Source organism: Bombus impatiens, unplaced genomic scaffold, assembly GCF_000188095.3.
Source record: "Bombus impatiens unplaced genomic scaffold, BIMP_2.2 scf_0033, whole genome shotgun sequence".
NCBI classification, from domain to species: Eukaryota; Metazoa; Arthropoda; class Insecta; order Hymenoptera; family Apidae; genus Bombus; species Bombus impatiens.
This window is the reverse complement of record NT_176452.1, coordinates 406,679-425,948: the sequence shown is the minus strand read 5'-3', so window position 1 is coordinate 425,948 and position 19,270 is coordinate 406,679. Positions and strand designations below refer to the sequence as shown.

The following is a 19,270-nucleotide window of genomic DNA, read 5'->3' as shown; positions in this document are numbered from 1 at the left end:
CGCTCGAATGCCGGTCCTCTCTGTTTATGAGAGGCGTCCCGACGCGACCGGCTGACCTAGGCCGGCGGCAATTTCGACCGCGGATTCGGATCGGTTTGATACGCGCGCGAACGCGCTGCTGCGCCCGCAGGAGGCGAAGGAAAAAAAGCCTGTCAAACATAACGGGATCAGCGATCACACTCTGTTCCTTGGAACGAACGCGTGCATCGAAATCGAATCGTGTTCCCGTGAAGTCTCGTATTCCTTTCTTCGTGCAACCTCGCGGTACCTCGTCTCGTTATTATTAACGTGCCGACTGCGGTAAATTGTGATCCTCGTTGGGATCCTTTTCGTGATCCTCACTGACGAGGTTTGCGTGTTCAGTCGCGTGTCCTATTTGCTACGCATCACGATCGAACCTGATAATACGGATGTGATGGTAATCTGATGGTGATGATCGTGGAGGATACGAAGCGGATCGACGACAAACCAGCAGGTGTAAGTAACAAACCGATGCACGATACGTGACACGGTATTGGGTTAACTCGCGTGAGAAACGCTTCGATGGGGATTCGAGGCTGATGGCCTCGGTGGATTGGGACTTCCGAGCGATCGAGGCTCCTTTTTTTTGCTCTTGATCGAGCTAGCGCTCGTTGAATCCTCTTCTATCGTTAGTGTGTCTCCGGTGGTTGGATGCGGTGAAGGATGGTGATTCTGTTAGCCAAAGAAACAAAGAGGATGGCCGGAGATTGAAGAAAGAAACGGAGTAAAACGACGACTCCTCTCCGTCTCTTTCGATACGTGTATCTCTTTCTTACTGGTTTTCTGCCGTGCTTTTTGATTCGTCGAACGTGGGACAGAAGTTTAAACGAAACGTAGGAAGAAGCTTCTTCCTATTTCCTTCGCGTCCTTTCTTTTTTGTTTGTTAAACTCGTAACGTTATTGGAGGTCGAGTAGCAAGCGAAACGAAGGAACCGGATTGACACGAGTGTTATTAAACTGTGCGAAACACAGTAGGAAGGGGGCAGGACTTGTAGAAATTCCAAACTGTTATTGCTCGAGATTACAGTTTCCAGCGATTTGAATGTTGTCGAGTTTTAGCTCAGATTAGCCATACCAAGGTATAATTTTCCACGGTTTACCGCTTAAATCTCCGCCAACGGCAATCTAACCTTGTTCGACGATGAATTCGTCCACGTTATTCCAATCCATTCAAAGGTCTCGAAATGAATAGTTTTCGATTCGCGAGATTCGCTTGTAAAATGTGATTGAAGGAATTACAGACGTTTCGATCTAGAAATTCGTAGGAATTTTTGAAGAAGTGTGTTGCGTGAATAAGAAAATACGAGAGAATAAAAGGAACACTCCTGGTTTCCCGCTTAAAGTGGTCGATCGACGGAAATATTACGAGAAAAGACATTGATTCGCGGCGGAAATCGAAGCACGTGACAGGTGTTCGAGCGGAATTCGGTTTGAAAGTATCGAGAAGTGATAAAGAACCGAGTTACGAACGTTAAGGGTCTCTCTTTCTTCTGGATAAGGGTGACGTATTTCCCGAAATACAAAGTTATATCGTCGGGTGTTCGTGGAGTTGCCTGGAACTTTCAAATGGCAATAATTCCCAGTTTAAGGGCTTCCGGACTTCGATTCCTCTTTTCTTGTTTTAATTGTTCCAATTAAAAGTGGACGGAATTTTTAAACTGCTGGTAGTTTATTGCGTTGTTAAATCTTGACAGTTTATTGTATCGAACAGTACTAATTACGGTAATTTGTTTCGTAATAAATAAATTATGAAAAATTTCAGTTATACGCTGTTATTGTAAACTGTATAAAATATTCGGAGCTAACGGTCGTTACAAGTCGCTTAAATTTTATGTCTTTAATTGTGTTTATGAAAATATGAATTTGTACATACATCCGCATTTCAATGATAAATATTTATCCAAGCTTGTGAACAAAGTATTACATTCGTTTTATGAAATGTAATCCTCAGTGATATGTCGTCTTTAGAAAAGACCTTATGGCTCATAAATTTTAATCCTATACGTACTCGCAGTGCAGATATTTTTAAAACGTGTATGAAAAGAAATTTGCTCTATAAAAATTTATTACGCGGCGAAGCTTATAAATCAAATGACTAATATCGAACCTTACCACGTAGTTAACAGTATCCTCGTACAAATACAGAACATACTTAGAATTTCATGGAACTTACACTGGCAATAATGAAATTGCCCTTTTTCGTAGAAAAGGAAGAGATAGACAAATTATATGATAAACAAATAGTCACTTATTCCTGTTATTTTTTCATATCGTTCTATTCGAATATTAACTAAGCAATATTAAAAAGTAACTAATCACTACCACTTCATTGAAGTAATTAAAACAAACCTGGAATGGAATGTTTTACGAGATAATACGTCCAATGTACGAATGATCAATCAAACGATTAAACGGTCGTGAATTATGCGAGCAAACAGAACGTGATTTATGAAAACCTCGAAATCGATAATTAAAATGAAAAGTATAGAAACCATTCTACAGCCGCTGTCTTTTATCTTAAACCTTCGCAGAGGGCAAGAAAAAATGACAAATAAAGTAATATCAAACACAAATAATCAATTCACCGTTGCGAACCAAACCCTGAAAAAATAACGGACCGATTGAACAGCGTCTACTAAATAAACGAAACTCGAAAGCAACGATACAGAACTACGTCGATGATCATTCAGTGTGAGAGCTATAGATGCAACTAAACGTGCAATGATTAGAGGTACGTCATTAGAACGTGGCTAATTACGAAAACGAGGTGTCTCCGGTAAGCGATAGTCGAAGTCTCTCATGACCGTCAGGATTTTCCCTGCTTGGCCGCCAATCTGTTCTCAATGACTAATTATGCCTCGGCATTTGGATGCTGTCTACTCACGTTAATGAACTCGCCGGAAGTTTCGAAGCGAGGGCTACCGCGTAAGTAGCGATGCTTTCGATACGTCGCCGCGAATCATCGATTGCCCCGGCTTCCAACTAATAATCCGGTGGCATTAAAGCTCTTTCGAATCGGATTAACGAGCTAATTCGTAATTGGTCCATCGAAGTAGCCTTGCCTCTCGCACAAAATATCCCTTCGAGGAATAATTAGCACGATGACGCGTTTTCGTTCTCGAAAAGAAAGGCTCCATAGAAATTTAGGGATGCTTTCTCGTTTGTCACTCGATGAAACTTTCTTCGGCTAATCCATTGTTCCAGATGGATGTCAAGCTTTTTATAGATCGTTTATTACGTTATTAACGAATGAGAAGGTTTCGTGGAAGTGGCACGGTAATAACGGGAAATTATTTTTTTAATTAATGTTCGCAGAATTATAGGACAGCTGGAATGCTGATTTTTATGCATTTACCAGACGTCTCAACCTCTTAGAAGCCAAACCGATCACCTCCATTTTTTATGTAGTTCCAATTTTACGTTATTCACACGAATGAGATCTCAAAAAAAAAAAAAAAGAAATCTTATACTCGTAAACCTATTTATTAGAAACAAATATCACGTGTATGCGAATACTCGCAAATGATAAGATAAATTTGAAAAAATAGCGTTCGTAATTGCTATTTTTCTACGAATTTATGGTTTATCGTAAAAAATAATATTCGATTAATCATTTTATCGAACCGAAAACTAGTCCATTGTTACTTCGTGTTTTCTACTAAAACTTCGCTTCTAATAAAAACTCTATTTACTCATAAGGAAAACTTTTTATTCGTAAAACATGCTGCCATGGTATCGTGAAAAAATCTGGGACATCTGTTTATTAAACTATTCTCTATATATAAAAAAACAACCTATTTAAAACAAGAATTATTTTCTAATTAAAATTTTCGAAAGAATGGAAAAATATCATATTGAACGAGTTTGCTGGTAAATCGTGTGTCCCTGAAATCAATGGAAAATCGTGAAGTGAGCGTTTACATTCGGTGTTTCGAAGCGGTTTCCTCTCGTTTCGCGGACTACATTCCACAGGAATCGAGAATGAAAGTGACGTACTCCGTGCTCGTTACGTCGTTCTTTGAAGAAGAACGTGTGTACACACACATAGAAAAACATCTACACGCTTGTGTTTCGTATGCGTGTATGTGTGCGTGTGTGTGTGTGTGTGTGCGTGTGCGCGAGCTCGCGCGCGAAAATAGCGATAGCAGTGCGACGTCAGGTGACTACTTTAAGGTTAACCTTTTGCGGTCCTCGACGACACACTTTACCCTGAATAGCTTTATTTCGAGCTGAACACGTCGTCGAGCCGGCGAAAATTCTTTCCTCGCAATAAAAACCCGTAGCGTTGGAAAAAAAACGACGTACAAAACGTACTACGTGCATCGTACGTGCCCCAATATCGGATAGTTTTACAGTGTTTTTCATTGTTCGCTTAATTGAATTTGTTTGCTATTTATTGGCAGCTCGGTGTACCCTACTGATAAGCTTGTAGGCTTTATTATGCGCCGTTCCACATATCCGCGTCGAGAAAAGCGGGACGATGTTCGTAACACCGATTGGAATTTTCCAACTGGCGCGATTTATTGAGAACAGGCCACTTCTGTTCGTCGATCGATCAGGTTACAAGAAGAATTCCGTTAGAGCATGTTTTATACTAATTGTTCGAAGACCAGAAGGAAACGTAAACAAGTAAAAACAATAACAAGGAAATAATAGAAAAAATATATTGCCCCTTGAAAGCAAAAATTCTCGAACGAATAACTATAGAATCGTTTCTATCGAAAAAAGAAAAAAGAACGATAATAACGAAATATAAAAGTGAAAAAATTGACAAAAGTAAATAAGTAGTATAATATTCATTGCTATGGAAAAATACTAGAAAGAACAACCCCTACCCTTTAGAAAGCAAAAATTTGAGAACAAATTACGGTAGAGCCATTTCCAGCAAAGCCCGTAGTCTGGTAAAATTGGGTTCACTTAGAAATTTGATTAAATAGACACAGAGAGAGAATGTTAATCGTAATATAACATCGGGTATCGTTGCATTACCATTGTGTACCGGTAGAGAATAGTGCAGCTATTTGAGGGGTGAAACTGCAGGAGTTTGCAAAGGGAGAGAGAACGCGCGTGCCGAGTCTGGCAGGAATTTTAATTGCTTCGATAAAACCTGCAACCCCCGTCGATCCGATGTGTAAGAAGATATTTAGGATGAATGGAATGTTGTTGCTTTCTCTGGGCCAAGCTCATCGATCAAATCGTTCCGTTTATTCTGCGAGGGAAATTACAGGAACGCCTTTGACCATTGAAACGAAACGTATCCGAATGGTCGAAGAGACGCCGCGCTATCGAAAACATTCGATTTTATGCTTTATTTACTTTATTCGGAGGGAAACGCTAAAATAATGGCTAATACTTCTTTTATACTTTGTTCTCGATCGGAAACGTTACTCGGAGATACGTATCTACGTACGTCGAACATGTTACAGATATGGATTTCGAATTTTTCAGATGCGATTCAGAGGAACTTGTGAAATAATTTCGCGTTTCATGCGAAAGAGAGAAAATAGGCATCACATTCGAGACATCTTTTCTTTGTTTCGGTTTACTTTCTAAAACAGTAGCTTGTAACGCATACCGATATTTTATATTGATCGCTCAATTTTACCGTTTCGTCTGTGGTATCGCGAAGACGATAAAATGGATCGAGTTTAGAAAGAGAAACATAATTAGAGATACAAACATAATTCATACGAATTTTACGGGGAAATTTGTTGTAATATTATAATTGATATTCTTTATTTCTTCGAATATCGTTTAATATTTTTCAGAGAGAATACTTCGTAGAACTGTATAGAATCTACAATTCTCATTAAGAGTATACGTAATTTTTGAAATAATATGAGTATTGTCTATCAAACAATTTCGAGAGAATTTTTATTTAAATAAAATTCACATTTTATTTTCTTCTATGTATATATTCTATTCTTAATTTTTTAAATTAATACTAAATTACTTGTCTTCAAAGTAAAAGAATATAGAAAAGCAGCAAATTTCTTCTGATGAAATTCTTACGTATCGTTTTATTATACCAAATTTCTAAGTGCATTTATATGGAAACATTTTTAATTCGTTCGTTATCAGAGCGACTCTTCTCGAAGCTAAAACAGAACGCAGGCACAATTAACGTTAAATTAGAATAATAGACTTTCAGGTGTAATTAATCTATGGTGAGCTGAAAATTTGTTTAATATCTCGATTAAGCTGACTGGTAGGAATACGAATACGTATAACCGACACTCGATATGTTTGCAGTAATCGATCCTCTGTATGCGTTCTAGATCGATTCGAACAAAATTCCGACAACCATTTCCACTATCGATGATATATGGAAAATGGCCCGACATTAAAACGTTTGAAGTGTTTAAAAGCAAGCTAAATCGAATGAAACAGGCGTCAACAGGGAATTTTCATTTTTAGAGAGATCGGATTCTTTTAATAGGCGACTGAAGTTTTGTTTACCGTGATTTAAAAATATATTTTTTTACACCTCTGTTTTTATTTGTGTTACGAAAACATGACAAAGATACAGGATGGTAGGAACGATACAAATCATACTTTTAACAGTATTGAAAAGTAATAAATCAAAAGATGAGTAGTTGGAAACATAAAAAATATTGATTTAATACGGGAACATAAATCTCAGCAGAGCTTTTCCTGCGATTTTTTAAAGAATCTTTGTTGTTAGAGCTAAAGAGTTCTGCTCGTAAAAATATAAATTTGGACAGAACATAGACAAATTTCCATAAATCTGAGATTAAATAGAAGTTACGTAAACATAAGTACGTATGTATAATATTTTAGGAGGAAGTAAAATATACGTATATTTTACGAATCGACCGTAGATTCTTTTTTTAAACGATGTAAAACGTTTCGGATATATTTTAAATCGAATTTTGATGTAATAGTCTAGTCGATATGCTTATATTGCGTAATATATTTTGGAATAGTAGAGAATATTTGTATTTTTAACGTAGTTTGAAGTTAAAGATTAAAGAGTTCTAAGCGGCTCAAAGACAAAGTCGGATAAAATACTTGGCGAGCTTGTGTTAAAGTTTCGCAAGGTAGGTGGTAATCTTTTGCTTCTATTAAAGGATTCATTTTTATTCGAGTGTTTTATTTATTCAAGGCGAACAGAATTAAAATAATATTTGCGCCACCGACAAGGATCAGTCAGATCTCATCGCCAATATTTTGTCTTCATAGATTCATAATCAACGCGCTGTTTTCGCAAGTAATATTATGTATATATACTAATTTATATACTTACAATATACTAATATATTGAAGCGGTATATATAAAAATATTGTTATGTCAAATTCGTACAACTTCTTTCAAAGCTATCCGTAATACCGAAAATCTTACGAATTATACAGAGTGGTTGGTAATTGGTGGTACAAGTGGAAAGGAGGTGATTCTACGCGAAAAAGAAGTGGAAAATATAGAATAAAAATTTTTCGTTTGAGGCTTTGTTTTCGAGAAAATCGACTTTGAATTTTCGCTCGGTACGCGTGCACTTTATCACGTCTCGCTATAACGGATCTCACTGTAGAGTTTTAAAAAAATTAAAAAAAACAGTTAAAAAAAATTTTTATTCTATATTTTCGACTTCTTTTTTCGCGTAGAATCACCCCCTTACCGCTTGTACCACCAGTTACCAACCACCCTGTATATTTACAATATTTAGACTCTAATTCAAAAAAGTAGATTTTACGTAAATCTGAAATCGATAGAAATGGAACAAAATTGAGTTTAAAGTCCAATTTTAATAATAAATATAAAGGTATCAAATATATTTTCTAATCAAGTAGTCGAATTATTATGAAACTTTTTATTGCTTTATAAATATAAAAATGTAATTACTATCAACGAATTAAAACCAAAACTTTCAATACAATTTACTCAATCCACTATTTTATATCATAGGTTCTTCCTCCAGGAAGCACTTCAATTATTTTACTATTAATACATTTTCCAGTATATTCCTCATGGAATCTACATCCTACCCGGTTGGAATCGTTTCCTATTTTTTGGTACTCGCATCGTTTACCGTTTCAACTCCCCAATCGCTCATGAAAAATTTATGGAATCGGCCGTGAAAATATGGAATACCTATCCTCGCTAAGTTCTTCTGTCTATACCGGATAACCGAAGAAAATAATCTCCCACGAAGGAGAACGAGAATATCGTGGCCTGGCGATTCGAAACTATTGCCAGGAAGATGCCAAACACGTCAGGACGGTGAAAGAATAGGGAAGATCGGTGAACGAAAAGGCGTACGTATGTATATACGGCTATATTCTGATCCGTACGCTCACGTATCGCCAAATCTTTTATTTCGTTATTCCGCGTCCACAGTCGAGTACCTCGTTGCTTCTTATTTCGCGGATCGCGTGGACGCGAGTTCCTCTCGTTTTCCCTTTACTTCCACCGCGGAACGAGAACTTCCGTGCACACGTGTTTCGTGTATCGAACAACCTCGTTTCCGATCCTCCATATTCTGTCGGCGAACGTGTTCCTGGAACCTCTCACTCACGAGGAGCTGTTGCCTCTTTGGATGACACTCAAGTTTCCTCGATCGCTTCTCTAGCTAAATTCATGTTTTCGCGAACCCAATTAAAGAAGCGAAACGTAAGCGTAGTTTTGTTCTGTCACATATTGAATACTATGCTTTGGATATTTTATCTGTTTTTGGGTATTATCTGCATTCTGCGTAATTTTGCAGCCTTCAATTTCACATAAATGCATCAACATCCACAGTCTAGTAGCAATAATTGTTTGAATACTTAATATTCCGTTGAAGGCTGAGATACTCTCTATCTCTTGAAAATTTTAACATTCTCAAGTGTTCTAGAAACCTTTTACTTTTAACATTTTAATCTGCAGGCACTAGAAATATTTTTAACTCCTTCATGCATACGCTTACAAGCGATTGAACAGACCGAGTACCATCGTAATATTTGCTTCTTATTCACGATGCGAACGTTTATATACCGCATTCTTCCTCCTATCAATTTTTCTATATTCCGACGACTGTAATATGATTCTTAAAGAAAGAATGAAAAAGGAGAAGTGTTTCTGATATTTCAAGAGATACAAATATTCAGCGTGAAACATCTACTCTGAATTAATATCGATAGTTCGATACGTTCCATGCGAAATAGAAAAATAAGTCGATTCACGAAGCGTTATTTGGTTAGCGACTTTATTCTTTCTTTACATTTATAAATTGATTCCAGGAATTTTCTTTTCTCAAAGCAAATCGTGGAAGTACAACCATTAAATTGCAATAAAAAATAATCTTGCATACCTTGACAAACTTCTTTTTTCTTTTGCTCGCCGTTGAACTTGCACTATCTTTCCAGAGCAAATGTATTTTATTAACTTATACTTAAATTAGTAACTTTATCAAGCCTCTATATTGAATAGTTTCCAGCACGTGAAACTATAGTTAGTTACATTCGTTGCTTTTTAAAATTCACGAAGCAGCTTATTAATGCAAATACGAAGTGATTTCTAGTACAAACACGAGTTGATAGTATAGAACACTTTTTTTTTTTTATAGGTAGCTTCGTTTTCTGAAAGGAGAGAAAAGAAGTTTTTATCACTGTACGTGTTCGATCCTGTATTTAAATATGCCTTGATTACGTGTCCGCCTATCATGCATACGAAAACGCGAGATCTGTGAAAAAATTTAACAAACCGCTTAGATCGTATCATTTAATACACGTGACAATGCTACGTAATATCGTTTGAATAACAAACTTCAATTGCTCTTATCGATACTTTTATCCATTAATACGATGTTCCTTCGCAATTGTTTCAAAACTCTACTGTCAAAATTACATTCGTATATTTGTATTTACGTCGCAATTTTTGCCACGTTTTCAATAAAGCTTGGTAAACGAAAAAGATCTTATTACTGGATCAAGAATTTTAATAAAAAATTTCTCAGCGCCAAATTGCACGCAAATTTATGTTCTGCAATGTATTATGCACGAGTATTCAAACTGCTCTCATTTTGTTATTTTTACACTTGGCTTACAGGATGTGCTTTCACTGTAATTTCTTCACTTATACATACACCTCCTCCGCGATTTTTCGCAATGCTGCAACTTTTCTTACCACTTCATTCGCCCCTTGGTTTGTTACCACTTCGCGCAAAAGTTTCTAAAACTCTCTAGAATCAACAATGTCCGTATCCAGAGATACCGGTGGAAAGGACTGACTCCTAGAAAAATTCTGATAAAAGGGAAATGCAAATACCATTCGGTGTATGCAGCACGTCGAAAAGAAGCAAGTGTGTTCTCCTTCCTTTTCACATCTTCCATTGTCTGATAATTCCGTTATATTTTGTAATTTTCCGCGTTCTACGAGCGCGTCGAATATCGTGCGGAACGAGTGGCATGTAGAAGCTTTGCCTTTTTATTTCGACGAAAATCGTAGAGCGGGGGAAAAAGAAAGAATACGTAAAGCTTCAACGATTTCCTCCTTGTTATGCTCGATGCAATTTTATCTTGTTGGCTTTAATTATTTCCCCCTTTTTCCCTGTTTCAATCCTCGAGGTTAATTGTTTTTTCCTGAGCAACGCTTAATGGAAACGTTGATTAATAAATGAATCGCGACAACATTAGCCTAGGAATAAGACGCGAATTTAAAACCGGGCTCGTTTATCGCAAGCAGAAAGGCAATTGAATAAATTTCCCCTTGTCGTTGCGCAATGTTACAGCACTGTATTTCTGCGTTTTACCTGGAACGCTAACAGTGTGGTTAATTATATTCCAGGAAAGTTTCCGGGGATGGTTCTGTAAAACTGCTCTACAAAAATAAAGATTGTTATTATTTCTGAGTGAAATATAATTGGAAATACATATAGAGATATTAGTTTCTCTCAAGTTTTAATTGGTCGCTTTAATCACTAAAAAATGGTCTCGTTATCGATTCAAAATAATCATCAATATCCTACACTTATATCTAATCACACGCTAGCATTATTGAAGACAGTAGAACGTTAGAAAAAGAAATCGTACTAAGACGTGTTTGAGTGATAGCGCTAAATAGTTGTTTGGTCATCTCAAAAATAATTAAGAAAACCGTTAATTCCCCTTACAATGACGTTATATCATAATTCGTCTTGTTTTCTATGTTTACAAACAGTCATAAAAGCAACTAGAGTAACGTAGCACTGAAAATATTACTAAAAGTGACAGAAAATTGAATATACTTGGACGTAATTAATTATGTAGTATGTAAACGATATAATAAATAAAACGACGCGGAAATACTTTTTCTAGCTACTGTATTTCTCATAGGACGCTAATTGGCATTCATCGTCGTTCACCTATTAACAGAGAAACGACGAACAAATTGGAAGCTGCGCGACAAAGAACGCAACATACAAAAAATATCTACGCGACACTTTTACGCGTTCATCGATGATCGACCTTGTCAATGCGCATAATCCGGGGCTTGCGACTGTTTAAATACATTTTATCTGACGTCACGCGACATTGTCATCTGTCGCTTAACGTAATGCTTTCTAAACGCGTCCCTCGTGCTTGAATGTACAGTGAGCGCCGAATTTACGACCGGAAGACGACGTCAGCCTGCAGCGACAGCTGTCGTGTTCGAGAATTTCGCTTACAAGAACGATTTCTCTTTAATGTCAAAGCCGAAATGTTCTTAGCGTGGTTCCAGAAGCGGGATCATTGAATTTCGCGAAGTACCCAGGGCCTGTTCTCGGTTCGTCGCCTTCTTTTCGCGGATACCATGTAATAGAGCTTTTAATATTTCACGCTACATATCAAGAAAAAGGCGGAGGAACCTTTGTACCCGTTGAAACTTCTTTCTTCTTCGACCCACCCTCGCCGACTCCCTCTGTTTGTCGTTTGCCCTTTCTTCTCTTCATTCTACTACTACTTCTTCTTCTTCCTCCTTTTTCTTCTTCTTTTTATTAGACGGTTTTTATCCCGTGTTGGAGAAGAAAGGGTCGCGAGACTCGTTTTTAATGGCCGCGAAAAGTGAAAGCGACGCTCAGATACGACGTTATCGGAATCCATAAATCTTCCGGTCTGGAAGAAATTAGAAAAATTTTTTTATTACCTGAAAATATAATAATACGGAACGGGGAGCAGGTGACAGAACGGCCGAACAATTTCTCCGGAATGCACGACATGCCAGAATTCACCGGAATTTATGGATAATATCTATAGTAGTATAGTAGTATAATATCTATATAGTTAATTATTAAAGGTTGGAAACTCGGGTGCGACCGCTTCTCCTTTTTTTCCTCTTTCTTCTTTATTGTTCTTCGATGAAACGTTCGATCAAAGCTGGTGAAATTCCGGATAGCGATATGGTTATCTTATTTCAAAGTTTTGTTAATATCAACATTATTTTCTGTCGTATCAATGATTCTTTTAATAATAAAATTATTAATAGAAAATAAAATAAGGACGAATATGTTTAGAAGCTTCGCAAATATGTAGTATCTCGTTAAAGTATTTGAATATTTATCATACAAAGGTTTAATGATAATCACAAAGTAATCACGATTATATCGCGAACATTAACATGAATCGTTCCTTTTTTTCCGTGGAATTAAGTACATAGAAATCGCACACCACTAATTCGATTATTCGAACAATCACGCGTTTAATAATTCCGTTTAATAAATAAAAATGATTACATCGCAAACATTAACGAAATTGGTCTATTCCCTGAGCAATTAGGGACACAGAGATCGAGACGTCTCAGTTTCCGACTAATTCCAGGAACCGGAATATTTCACTAATTTTTTTCGTACGATTCGTTCTCTTTTTCTCACACTTTGCCTGTTTTTGTTTTTCGTTCGTTTTAGCCTGGTAAACTATCGATTTGTCAAAGTGCTGACACGTACAAAGACCCGTCAATTAAAACGAAACAACGAAGCAACAACGCGGAAGATAAAGCCATTAATTTTCAACGTGAGTGAAACATCGTTACACTGAGTCGATTAGCCGAAGAAAACAACGTTCGTTCAGTTTACCCTTTGATTCCTCTTACGGTTAAATATCACGATACTTCTTTTCTCTATTTTTTCTTTTTTTTTTTCGTTTCATCCTTTTTGATTGCTTTTTTGATTATCGAGAACTTTCGTTTTATCTCGTATTATGGAATATTCTTTTTTAGGGGTTGATTATTTTTTTGCCATCGACCGACATGCATCGTGCATAAAATGGTTTCATGGAAAAATTCATCGGTGTAGCGAACGTGAAATAATCGAGCAGAAAGGATGAAAGCGTGTAACAGGAAATGAGTACAGGGCCCGAAACAGCGCAACATTAAAATCGATTGTTTCGGTACATGCGTTGACTTCACATTTTACACGAGTTCTTTTTCATCTGCATCTGGTTTATCGCTCCTTTCCAAGAGGAGGGATTGGCTCGATTAAAAACACTAGCAAAAGTATTTATTATACAGAGATTATTTATTATACTTGTTATGCAATTTGAAGTTTTATTAGCATCGCGATGAAACACGATTGTCATAGTCGTACATCGTTCGATTATTAACAAACCATAAGTAACTTGAAAATATTTTCCCGCTCTGAGGACAACAGAATTCCTTTTATTCATTTCAATTAATGATAATAAATAGACAACACGTATTTCTGACAAATACAATTGTATTAAAATATATTTAAGATAAACATAAATGCGTAAAAGCGTAGAAAGTTGAGAAAAAACAATGCGAACTACTTATTACGATATTTATACTTTTACTGGTTTATGAAATTCTGCAAATACAGTCAAAATTTACAAATTAATGAGAAAAGATAATACTTGCTACTTCTTTAAAAATTTTACCACAGCGATCTACGAATCAAATGTGATGAAGAACTACACGGACTAACGTCATGACATTTTACTTCTAAAATATCATTTTACATTGCGATGGTTGTCTTCGAGATAACTCCATTCAGTAACAATATATCGCCGCTAACACCTGTTCCATTTCTAGAAGTTTCACCTATAGATCCTTCTAGAGATCTAGATTTTATATCAACATCCGTATTTTCTTTTAGTTCTTCAATCAAAATTTGAAAACAGTATTGACAAGTTATTTAGTTTAGGAAATGAGAAGTCATAGATAATTAAATCAGATGAAATTATTTTTTACTGATAACTGTCAAGTCAGGAAGAAGCTGTGAGATATCGTATTTTAAAATCGTTACAGATCTATTTATTCGTAACTTTGTAATTAAATTTCAAAATTCTAGGAATAGAATATTCCACGTAAATTTACGAGATTTATCAAGAGACAGAAGGAAATTTCGCTCGATTCTACGATCTCGAACAATCTTTTCCCTCGCTTGCAGTGCAAACATTATTCCGAGAATTAATGGAAGCATTCTCGCCACAGATGCCAGCGTTTTACGAGTTTCTTCGATAAGCAGCGTTAGCTTGTTTTAACATATTCGCAGTTGGTAATTTTACCGAGATCCTAAAGCAGAAAATCCTAAGGTTCTGCTATTAAGAAAAAGAGAGAAGTCGAAGAAATTTCCATTGAAAATTTCTCTGGACTGCGATTACTTCTATAAATTCATATATAGGGTGGTTGGTAACTGGCGGTAGAAGCGGAAAGGGGGTGATTCTACGCGAAAAAAGAAGTCGAAAATATAGAATAAAAATTTTTTTTAATCTTTTTTTTAATTTTTTTTTTAAATCTACAGTGAGATCCGTTATAACGAGACGCGATAAAGTGCACGCGTACCGAGCGAAAATTCAAAGTCGTTTTTCTCGAAAACAAAGCCTCAAACGAAAAATTTTTATTCTATATTTTCGACTTCTTTTTTCGCGTAGAATCACCCCCTTTCCGCTTCTACCGCCAGTTACCAACCACCCTATATATGAATTTATAGAAGTAATCGCAGTCCAGAGAAATTTTCAATGGAAATTTCTTCGACTTCTCTCTTTTTCTTAATAGCAGAACCTTAGGATTTTCTGCTTTAGGATCTCGGTAAAATTACCAACTGCGAATATGTTAAAACAAGCTAACGCTGCTTATCGAAGAAACTCGTAAAACGCTGGCATCTGTGGCGAGAATGCTTCCATTAATTCTCGGAATAATGTTTGCACTGCAAGCGAGGGAAAAGATTGTTCGAGATCGTAGAATCGAGCGAAATTTCCTTCTGTCTCTTGATAAATCTCGTAAATTTACGTGGAATATTCTATTCCTAGAATTTTGAAATTTAATTACAAAGTTACGAATAAATAGATCTGTAACGATTTTAAAATACGATATCTCACAGCTTCTTCCTGACTTGACAGTTATCAGTAAAAAATAATTTCATCTGATTTAATTATCTATGACTTCTCATTTCCTAAACTAAATAACTTGTCAATACTGTTTTCAAATTTTGATTGAAGAACTAAAAGAAAATACGGATGTTGATATAAAATCTAGATCTCTAGAAGGATCTATAGGTGAAACTTCTAGAAATGGAACAGGTGTTAGCGGCGATATATTGTTACTGAATGGAGTTATCTCGAAGACAACCATCGCAATGTAAAATGATATTTTAGAAGTAAAATGTCATGACGTTAGTCCGTGTAGTTCTTCATCACATTTGATTCGTAGATCGCTGTGGTAAAATTTTTAAAGAAGTAGCAAGTATTATCTTTTCTCATTAATTTGTAAATTTTGATGAAATTTAAGCAGTCTCTGAAAATCGTAGAATTTATTTGGGGCTTTGAGGTAAAGAATCGACTATTAACTTAACTATTAATCAGAAGTTAAGCATAACTTTTATGCAATTAATAGATACTTCGCGTAGATCGTAATACTTTACTATAAAATGTAGTTAATTGAAATGCAAGTTTATTTCGCGTAGTGAAGAAAGTGAAGTCGACGACGATAAAAATTTTTCAAAAATGTCACCCTAGAAAAGGTTACAAAAAAAAAAAAAGAAAGCATAAGAGGCAGACGAACGATCGAATAAAAATGTAATTACCTTGACTAGCTATTAGTTTATAAAGTAGCGCAACGAGGTTTGAGCTATTAATGAAAATTCAACGGACTCGCGAAGTCTCCGTCTAGAATTTGATTTTAACTTGTTAAAATTTAATTCTCTTGTTCTCGTAGCACCAGCCTGCTCTTCTACTTTTTTTCAAAGCATATCTAACCAGAATAATGCGTTTAAACCGAACTATCAAATTTTATTCGATCTTCAAGTGCTTTAAGAATTACAAAGAAAATGCATATTACTTACGGTAACGAATAAAAGAAATTTAAAACACGATAATTTTACAAAACTAAAGGTAATCCATTTTTTTCATCGTTTTCACTCATTTTATCATCCAAATTTTCGTCGTTGTTGTTCACTTTGGCAGACAATAAATCTTTAACGTCTGAATTCTATATAAATAAAACTTCTTGTTACACAAATCACTTTTCATCTTCTAGTAGTACAAAATTCTGCTTGAATATATGTAATACAATTTATAATAATATCCTCGGCATATTAATCATACTCGTACAAGACAGGAGTTACGAATAGATGTAATTCAAGTTGTAGAATAGATGAAGGTTGTCAGACTATTAAAACACGACCAGCACGAAAGTTAGCCATATACGCAAGTAGCAATTTTTAACTTGCTCTTGTCTAGCGCAATGTGCGAAAAAACGGGAATAGTTTCAAGCCAACTGTCCATATGCAACAACGGGAAATATGAAAGGGAAAAATAATGGGAATTCTGAATTTCTGTAGTGTATTCGAAGTTGTGTGATTTGTACATTGTGTGTAGCATCCTGAATTAACAACTACGTTCCCTGCATCGACAGGTGTCCATCTAAAAACAACAAACAATAGATATCTTGTTTCTTTTCGATCGACTGGAACGCAATCGTAATTTGCATCATAACGCGCTGTTTGACTCACAAAAATGGAAATAAAAATAATCAACGAGAAAATAATTGAAAAAAGTCGAATAAAATACGTATAATTTTAATCGGTCATATTATTGATACATTGTGTATTATCGAATGAACATTTTCGTTGTACGTTACGCGCTGTTTGACTCACAAAGATGGAAATAAAAATAATCATCGAATAAATAGTTGAAAAAAATCGAATAAAATACGTATAATTTTAATCGGTCATATTATCGATGCATTGTGTATTATCGAATGAACATTTTCATTGTACGTTAATACACAGTTTTAATTCGGTGAGTATACAATTAGCAGAGCTTTGGTTTAGCGCTGTTTACTTATTGTTTTGAGATATTGATAGATTTTATACAGGATTTTGGACCAGTAAAATTAATGAGGGATAACGATACTTTCAAAGTTTGAAATAACACGAGATATAGCGTACAGGTACGTGAAATGACATAATCCTTTATTTATTATTCCGATGTGTCAGCTGTCGATTGGGGAAGGGCCGAAACATCCACTTTGCATTATTCAACATGCAATTCCATCAGTTGAATCAAACGATTCCCTAACACGACGTAAATATACATCTGCCGGAGTTAAATGGCATATTTTAGGAAGGAGAATAAATTGATAATAAATATCTTCCTTTTTCATGTCTAGCCGTGCAATCGTAATGAATTCATATGGACTCGTACGATATCAGAAAAACGTATCAATCCATTTGGGGGGAAAGCTTTTTCGAAAAATGTTCAACCGTCGAAAACGAAAAACAATTTACTTCGCTCGAGTTTTTCATTGCAGCTACAATAGTCTTTTTAGCTGTCGATGAAACTTGTCATTGTGAATACGATATTGATATCCAACGATTCGATATTACCCGAATACATTTCCAATTTCGTCGATTATGAAACGAAGCAGTTCATGGTATGAGCTTATTTATAGACAGTATCGAAAAAATGAATTTCTGCCAACACCTATCGGCACGAAACGATCATTTTCGCAGCCAGTTGCTCGATATTCGCGAAATAAATATAGTATTTCTCATTTTTTTAGCCCATCATGATGAAAGCTCTGTAGCATATTTTACTTTTGTTACGCGTTCGACTACTTCTATTCGATCGTTGTGCTACGATAAAGATATAAAATATTTTTGGAGAAAATAGATATGAACGTTCAACTTGTCGTGAATCAGTCAAAACCTAAGAATTTCAATTAATAGTAAACCTTCATAAACTCCATGAACATTATGAACATCCAATGAATAATTTTCTAAGAAACAAGTAACACCTTAAAGCGTGTCCATGTAAAATATATGTAATATCTACCAATTACTAATTAAACTTCTTCAATTGGAACACTAGACCAATAATGTTGCAAAAATCAAGCAACGATGCCACAACACAACACGTAACATCCACATACGGTTTATTGACATACATCGATCCACAAAATGAGTATCCTTGACTATCGCGGACTAATTACGACTCCGCAATACCAATTAACGATTAAGCTGCACGAACTCGAGTCGATAATCTTTCAAGTATAAGCAATAACCTTGGAAAAATCCCGGTGACAGTTTTACAACATAAATAACGATTCCGCGTGTAACATGCATGTAAAATCCCTGGACACGCATCAATCAACCAAATCAACATCCGCTGTGTCCCAAAAACCCATCATACCTCTCACACCTCCCCGCTCGCGCCCATAAAAAAAAAGAAAATAAATAAATTTCCACGCGAACATCACATTCTCAAAAAAGAAAAAAAGAGAACCTGCTCCCGGTTGCAAATTCACGCGAAACTCGTTGAACGAGGATTTTACGATACGCACGCTACGCTAACGAGCGAGGTGCGCCACTCTGAATTGACAGCTGTCGATCCGGAAGACGCGGTCCTAGGGCAGAAGAAGAGTGCGAACGCGCGCGTGTACACTACTGCACACGTGAGTTTCTGTACTCGGCCATATATAAAGCTCCACTCGTGACTCGTGCCACTCTCGACCGAGGGCAGGCGTTTTTTCAACGAAGCCACTCCGAGTTCGTTCGTTCTCCCTTGGTGTTTCCTCGCGTCTCGCCTCGGAATGATAAATTTTTTGATGTACCGTCGACGACGCTACTCCAAAGAGAAAGAGAGAAAGAGAAAGAGGGAAAGGGAGAACACTTCAGAATGGATTTTCAATTACTCGTGTCTGCGCGCGTACCGTGCCGCGTACTGCTACGTCGTAAAATCGAGTTATCGCGCGCCGTGACAGCCGGCTCGTTTACGCTCGATGGCGCGCGAGATGGCCCTGAATGGGAAATCATTGTTAAGAGGATTGTAATTGAATATC

General features: G+C 36.2%; 1 protein-coding gene across 8 annotated transcripts in view; it reads left to right on the top strand.

Annotated features, from left to right (window-relative positions):
* Nucleotides 1–19,270, top strand: part of LOC100748868 (collagen alpha-1(XVIII) chain) — a 348,873-nt gene that overhangs the window by 148,586 nt on the left and 181,017 nt on the right. Inside the window, exon 1 of one of the 8 annotated variants that reach the window (XM_024368717.2) lies at nt 7–477. The exons of the other annotated variants lie outside the window; for them this stretch is intronic. The gene's annotated coding sequence lies outside the window, so the exon portion shown is untranslated. Of the gene's footprint in view, nt 1–6; nt 478–19,270 lie in introns of those variants that run through there. 8 annotated transcript variants of the gene reach the window in all.